Genomic DNA, 8,383 nt, shown 5'->3' with positions numbered 1-8,383 from the left:
CTTACCCTAACTCTAATAACCCTAATTCTTACCCTAATAACCCTAACCCTAAAAACCCTAACCCTAACCCTAATAACCCTAACCCTAACCCTAAGAACCCTAATCCAAACCTGTATAGATTTCTACCCCCAAGCCTGTCCAGGAATGAGGGAGAAACCTATATTTTCCAGTACATTTAACAACAACCCCGAGAGGTAGGCTGCCCTCTCTGGATTTCAGAACAATAGCCACCAGAATCCCTTTTTACTGGTCCCGGCTTTCCCCAAGGGAGGGATTCCAAACCTTTAGGTTAGCCTCTAGGACAGAACACATTGAACAACTCAATCTAGAGCTGCACAGTTAATCTTACCAAGGTAGCTTGTATGGTGAGCAGAAGGCACAGGAGTTTAGCCCTGAAATCCAGTTACAACATCAGAACACAGTTAGAAACGAGAATAATATTTTATTCAGCACAGAGTATTTGCAATTAGACTACAAGGATTCAAAACAAGAAAGGCTAGGGCAGTTTTTGCCTTCACTACACAGTAAGAGATATGCATAATTACCAGGATGATCCATAGCCCAAGAATGTCCAGGTATACAGTCCAGTTAGACACCAAGGGATTTGTAATAGCAGGAATTCCATCTTTGCACGCATGTGCTCAGCTCACAAAGCAGTTTTTTGTCTCTCCCAGAGACAGCATGGCAGGACAGCATTTCAGGTGTCCATGAGAGAGCTCACAAGCAGGAACAGAGAGAGAGCTCTCCTCCAAGGGATCAGACAATTAAAACCCCAATCTAGTCACAATTTAGCCCTGGCCAGGACCAATTGTGAGTAGACATAGGTGTGTCCAAAACTTAGTTGTCATAGCAACGTGAGGAGATAGGCTGGGAGTTTGGAAAACCACGCCTGCAGTCACATGGCCCAAACCTCCAGCTTCTCCATGATGTACGTGACATGGCCCACGTAGCCTTAAAGCAGGTGCCTTGAAGTCTAGCTCTTCCACTTAGAGGTGTGAAAGAATGTGTGGTTATATGGCATGCTATTGAGGCCATCTGGCCTCAGCATTTGGCTTGTAAGAGGAAACAAGGTACAGCGTTATCAGAAGATATCACATGAGAAGGCAGGAGGCTTTTAGAAATCAATATTTCTATACACCCTCCCCCTTAAAGATGGAAATTCGGGGTAGATACCTCAATTTTCATCTAAGCTACACCTCATGACATGCATACATGTGAGGATTACACGAAATAAAACAAGACATCATTACATAGGAATACAGAAAACAATGCCACCATGTACAGCACTGCTGCCAGCATGTACATGATTTTATCCCACACAAGCTTACAAAACATTCCAATCAAAGCACAGTTCAGGTTACAGAAACAATGTACAGAAAACAAAACCCATTTCTTCCATGAAGCTCCCAATTCCACTTCAGGCACAGCTTACAAAAACATTTCAAGTTTACAGAAGGAAAAAAAAAGTCAGACACAGCTCATTACAGAAAGCAAACAGGTTAGACCATTCACATTAAAAAAATCATTATCTTGCAAGGTCAGAAATTGCACAGCATCAACAAATTCTGATACAGGGTGGTTAGAATCATTTGGCTTTCTCCAGCCCACAAAAGGACACATTTTGGCTTTATCCCAGCCACACAAAAGATCACATCAGTTACCCACAGCTGTCGTAGAGACACTGCAAGGGGGGTCTGGAGTGAACGAGGGATCCAACTCCGACCAGCAACCATGGTGGTGCTGATCAAGGCTGACATCCCCAAAACCACTCCCACAGATACACAGCCAAGCAAGGCGAAGCTTGCAGGCCAACAATAAGAGGACCCTGGCAGCACCACAGCAGTCCCACCCACAACCCTCTACAACACATCAACTTTATTCAACAATTCTCAAGGGTTTAGATCAGCTCAAAAACCTTACACGTCAGTGAAATCAATACGTCCCTCTCTCTGTGAAGGGCTAGGGGTTTTCAGGACCTTAGACAGCGACCAGGTAGACTAGTCGGAGAAGCGCCCAACCCTCCCCTTTTTCCAGGGAGCTAGTGACCTTTCCAGCGAACAGCTCAGATCACTAGGGAATACACACAGACAGACAGACACACACACAGAGGCCATCACACAGACAGACAGAGGCCATCCCAGCCCCTAGAACAAAACAACCCACAAGCTTAACAGGGTTACTTGCATTCCAGAAGGAAACACTCCACCCTCCCCAGTCCACTTTACTCTTTGTCCACAACAGCTGCAATGCTGATCGCCAGAGTTCAGGCTTGGACAAACTTGGCATGGGTGAAGGCTTCTTGCATCCTCTTCTTGCTTGCCACACAGGACAAGCTGAACAACCCTAACCCTAAAAACCCTAACCCTAACCCTAATAACCCTTACCCTAACTCTAATAACCGAACCCTAATTCTAACCCTAAGAACCCTAACCTTTATATCCCTTACCCTAACCATAATAACCCTAACCCTTAAAACCCTAACACTAACCCTAATAACCCTACCCTAATAACTCTAACCCTAAAAACCCTAACCCTAATAACCCTCACCCAAAACCTCCTAATCCTAACCGTAATAACCCTAACCCTAATAACGCTAACCGTAATAACTCTGTCCTTAACCCTTAGAACCCTAACCCTAATACCTTTAACCCTAGCCCTAATAACCCTAACCCTCACCCTAATAACCCTCACTCTAATAACCCTAACCCTAACCTGAAAAACCCTAATCCTAACCATAATAACCCTAACCCTAATTAACATTATCCCTAATAACTCTATACCTAACCCTAATAACCCTAACCCTAAAAAACTAACCCTAATACCTTTAACCCTAACCCTAATAACCCTAACCCTAATAACCTGAACCCTAATAACCCTCACTCTAACCCTAATAACCCTAACCCCTAATAACCCGCACCCTAATTACTTTCCCCATAATAACCCTAACACTATCCTTATAAACCCTAACCCTCATCCTAACTACCCAAACCCTAACCCTAATAACCCTAACTCTAGTAAATTCAGAATCAGATGGAAAGGGCCAGGAATACTTGTTTAAACAAAAACAAATTTTGGAAAGGGTCTTAGAACTCAAGCAGGAAAAATGTCAAACTCTGGATAGTATGCAAAAAGCTTTAGTACTCTAAGCTGTAGAAGAGGCTTTATTTCAAAAATCCACATTTACAGAGGGAATCAGGCTAGAAGACTCTCAGGAAATGACAGAAACTTCTGGGGTTGAAATTACGCTACAAAGTTCTGCTATACTGAGTAAGACTCCAGATAGAGGCAAATCTTACCTCCTTGTCCTAAAAGGAGGAAGAAGGAAGGGACTATGGTAAGGAAAGTTTTACTATTTGGCCATACAGAAAGCAAGGAAGCTGAAGGAACTATGACAATTCCTCTGAGTTCAGATATTTACAATAACGTTTTTGTTGGCCTGTTATCACCAACTAAACCCAAGCCCTCTACATTAAGTACCAAGCATGGACACCATTATTCCTTATGGGCAAGCATGGTCTCCATTATTCCCTATGGGCAAGTGTGGACACCATTATTCCCTATGGGCAAGCATGGACACCATTATTCCCTATGGACAAGCATGGTCTCCATTATTCCCTATGGGCAAGCATCCTCTCCATTATTCCCTATGGACAAACGTGGTTTACATTATTTCCTATGTGCAAGTGTGGTCTCCATGATTCCCTATGGGCAAACATGTTCTCCATTATTCCCTGTGGGCAAGCGTGCTCCCCATTATCCCCTATGGGCAAGCGTTCTCTCCATTATTCCCTATAGGCAAGCATGGTGTCCCTTATTCCCTATGGCCTAGCACGGTCTCTCTCTGTTATTCCCTATGTGGAAGTGTGGTCTCCCTTATTCCCTCTGGCAAGTATGGTCTCCCTTATTCCCCATGGGCAAGTATTGATTCCATTATGCCCCATGGGCTAGTTTTCTCTCCCTTAATCTCTTTTGTTATGCATGGTCTCCCTTATTCCCTCTGGGCAAGCGTGGTCTCCCTTTTTCCCTATGGGCAAGGTTGGACTGCATTATTCCCCACGGGCAAGTGTGCACTCCATTATTCCCTATGGACAATAATAGATTCTCTGATGGCAATATCCTGGATTCTCTGTTGGCAATCATATACTCCATTATCGCCTATGGACAAGCAAACTCTCCATTATTCTCTATGGGCAATCATGCATTCTCTATTGGCAATCATGTATTGTCTATGGGCATTCGCTGTCCTTAGTTTTAGTATGTCCCCTAGAAGAGCTGTCTCTGTCCTATAGCCTGGCCTGAAACTAGACTAAAAAGGGTCTAGAGAAGATGAGTTACCCAAGAAGATTTGGATCCACATAACTGGAGTTGGTTCACTGCTGTTCTTTTAATCGCTTTGCCCAGAAAGGGTAGATTAGAGACCAGTTTGGTGTAGTGGTTAAGTGCGTGGACTCTAATCTGGGAGAACCAGGTTTGATTCCCCACTCCTCCACTTGCAGCTGCTGGGTGACCTTGGGCAAGCCATAGTTCTGTCAGAGCTGTTCTCTCAAGAGCAATCCTTGAAAGAACGCTCTCAGCCCTGCCTACCTTACAGGGTGTCTGTTGTGGGGAGGGGAAGGGAAAGGAGTTTGTAAGTCACTCTGAGACTCCGAGTGAAGTGCGGGGTATAAATCCAATCTCTTCCCCTCTCTCTTCTTCTATTTGGATCTGAACTGTAGCATGCTTGTAGCTTCACACCCCCACCCCCACACTTTTTTCCTGACCTGAAATGATTGGGGTTGGGGGTGCTATTTGGCCCACAGGGTATAAAGACCAGACCCAACCTGTGTATTCCATAATATGTAAAATTGTTCATTGAGCACAAGTGGCATGGAGGCCAACCTGAACCACTCACTAGGTACGTATGTGCTCAGACTTTAGCCTTCTGTTTACATTGCAAGTGTGTAGAGTAGTGGTACTCATTCCATGGCTCAGAGAGCCATATTCATAGTTACTATCAACCAAAAGAACTGCATTTACCTCCATCCCTGGTGTAATGCCTGTATCTCAGGAAGGCTTGCAGCTTACCCTTTCCTCCAGCAATGGCTATTTCAAGGTGGGAACCTATGGCTAACCACAAGCCCCACTAGGCAAACATGGTACCTGTCCATGTTTTCTGAAACATGGGGCAGGTGCCATTTTAAAAGTCCGCATGGTCAAAGCAATGGTATTCCCAGTAGTCATGTATGGCTGCGTGAGTTGGACTATAAGGAAGGTTGAGCGCCGAAGAATAGATTCTTTTGAACTATGGTGCTGGAAAAGACTCTTGAGAGTCCCTTGGACTGCAAGAAGATCAAATCAGCCAATCCTAAAATAAATCAACCCTGACTGTTCCCTGGAAGGCCAGATAATGAAACTGAAGCTCAAATACTTTGGCCACCAAATGAGAAGGGAGCCCTCACTGGAGAAGACCCTGATGCTGGGAAAGATTGAAGGTCAAAGAAGATGGGGACGGCAAAGGATGAGATGGTTAGACAGTGTCATAGATGCAACAAACATAAAATTGAGCAAACTTCAGAGGACGGCGGAAAACAAGAGGGCCTGGCGAGATCTTGTCCATGGGGTCGCGAAGAGTCGGACTCGACTGTGCGACTGAACAAAAACAAAACAGAAGAACTGCAGGTGGCTCTTCAGCCACTGAGTATCACTGATATAGAGTAAATATGCTTTGCCTTGATTAGCCCAGGCTAGTCTGGTCTTGTCATATCTTGGAAGATAAACATGGTTGGCCCTGGTTAGTACTTGGACTAGCCCCTTGGCTACAAAGGGGTTGCTGTGTGGAGGCAGGCAATGGCCGACCACCTCTGTTTGTCTCTTGCCTTGAAAGGCTTAAGGGGGTCGCCATAAGTCAGCTGTAGCTTGACAGCACTTTCCACCACCAGAATAAATATGCATTGGGGCAGTAGGATCACACCCCCGACCAATGTTCCCTTTAAGCTGTGGAGTCCTGTGAGTAAAAATTCTACTTTGTGAGCTGCTGGCATTAAAGTTGTGAGCAATCGTTTGGCTACTGCATGAATTAGCTTGCTCTGGAGCCATCCTTTTTGAGCAAAGACAAAAATGTGTGAGCCAGAGGCTAAAAAACTGTGAGCTAGCTCACACTAGCTCAGCTTAGAGGGAACACTGCCCCGACCTCACCTATTTGCCATAGAATCAAGAGGGCATATGGATTGGGGGTGTGGGGTGCCTTATGGGGTGTATTCTGCATGCTTATGCCCTGTATCCACATAATTGTAATCGTGCAGAGGCAAATCTGAAGGACAGGGCATTTGGGTGTGATTCTGCTGCCCCACCGTGTGTTTACTCTACAGGCTTTGATGAATGTGAGCATAAGCTGACAGACCCAGTGTGCAAGATAATCAATCCATATGGCTTACAGCTGACACATACTGTTTCATTGGTTCTTGCCGGAAGAGAGCAAAACTGACACCTTCACGTAGCAAGCACATCCACCGGAGCCTGTACAAGTCAGTTAACTGAAATACTGGAGCAGCCCTCAACAGACCCCAGGCACTGAGTTGTTCCCCAGTCCAGGTCACGCATTTTGTCTGCTATGCAACACTGCTTGAAATGTTAGTCTAAGGTGGAGGTATGATGAGTAATAATGAATATTTCTCAGTGTTTTCCAATATAGTCCAAGATCCAAGTGTCTTAATGGATTTCTTTACCAAGCTAAATGAGAGGCCCTGGGTTTTTTCATTCAAGATGCATCTATTACATCTGAAATCAGTGTCTGGTAAATTATGGTTGCCAGCCTCCAGGTGGTACCTGTCTTGCTATTACAGTTGGTCTCCAGATGACCACAATTAGTTCCCATGGAGAAAATGGCTGCTTTGGACTGTGTGGCATTATATCCTGCTAAGGTGCCTCCCCTCCCCAAACCCCATACTCCATAGGCTCCATCCCCCAAATATCCAGGAATTTCCCAACCCAGAGTTGGCAACATTATTATTATTGTTATTGTTATTGTTGTTGTTGTTGTTGTTGTTATAATGATGATGATGATGATGATGATGATGATGATGATGATGATGCAATTTGTAGACCGCCCTTCCCCAAAGAGCTCAAGGTGATGCACAACAAGATTAAAATACAAATAAATTAGTTTCCAGTTTACAATAAAATAAATCAGCAATACTGGTAGATGGCAGAAAATTGTGCTTCATTCCTTCCCTCCCTCTGGTGGATCAGGGACTGATAATAGAGGAGGCCAAAGTGAGAGTCACAATGTGAACCATTGCTATCCTCAACCGTAGGCCCAGTGGCTCTGTGAAACTGAACTGGGTCCTGCAGGGCACAGATGTCACCAGGTAGAGAGTTCCATCAGGCCGGAGCCAGGGCCAAAGGGCCTTAAAGGTCAGTACCAAAACCGTGAAGCAGATCTCTTGAAGCCAGTGCAGCTGGTGAAGCACAGGCTTTAGGTGCATTGTTATTGGGGTACCTGTAAATACTCACACCACTGCATTCTGGACGTTGTAGTTTCCGGGTCAGCTTCATGGGTAGCCCTGCGTAGAGCAGGTTACAGTAATCCAACCTTGAGGTGACTGTTGCATGTGATCAGGGCTAGAGAGGTATGGGGCTAGTTGCTCAATGTGGCACAGTTGGAAAAACGCCAGCCCGGCAACATTTGCCACCTGGGCCTCCATTGTTAAGGAGGAATTCAGGAGCACATTCAGACTCTTGACAGTCAATGCCGGTGTTAGTGGCACACCATCAAGAGCTGGGAGTTGGCACCCCAATCTCAGATCACCCCCCTCATAAGACTTCCGTCTTTGATGGATTCAGTCTCAACTGGCTCTGCTTCAACTATCCAACCACAGCCTCCAGTCCTGCAGCCAAATTAGGTGGGGTGGTAGTCGGCTGGCCACCCATCAACAGATACAGCTGGGTGTCATTAGTGTACTGGTGATGACCTAGCCTGAAATTCCTCACCAACTGGGTGAGAGGATACATATAGATGTTAAACAACATAGGAGAGACCTCTTGGGGGACACCACACACCAAAGGGTGTCAGGGTGACATCCTCTCTCCCAGCACCACTCTGTGTCCCCAAACCTGGAAGAATGAAGCCAGCCACTTCAAGGCACTCCACAGACTCCTATGTTGCTGAGGCGGTGGGCCAACAGGTCATAGTCGACTGTGTTGAATGCTATTGTCAGATCTAACAGATCTATGGTAAATGTATATGCTTCTTCTTCAGAGACCTGCTGGAGGTGGCTCACATAATGATAAAAATATTGTATTTGTTACTGGTAAGTCTGGCTCCTGAATGTTTGGGGTAGCCCCTTGCCCCAAAGACAGTTTGTCAAGGCCTGAACTGGGGAGCATAGTGCCTTGGACATGAGTT

The sequence above is a fragment of the Gekko japonicus genome, unplaced genomic scaffold (assembly GCF_001447785.1).
Source record: "Gekko japonicus isolate JY-2015 unplaced genomic scaffold, Gekko_japonicus_V1.1 scaffold2898, whole genome shotgun sequence".
NCBI lineage: Eukaryota > Metazoa > Chordata > Lepidosauria > Squamata > Gekkonidae > Gekko > Gekko japonicus.
The sequence above is the reverse complement of the archived record's forward strand: the minus strand, read 5'-3'. Positions refer to the sequence as shown.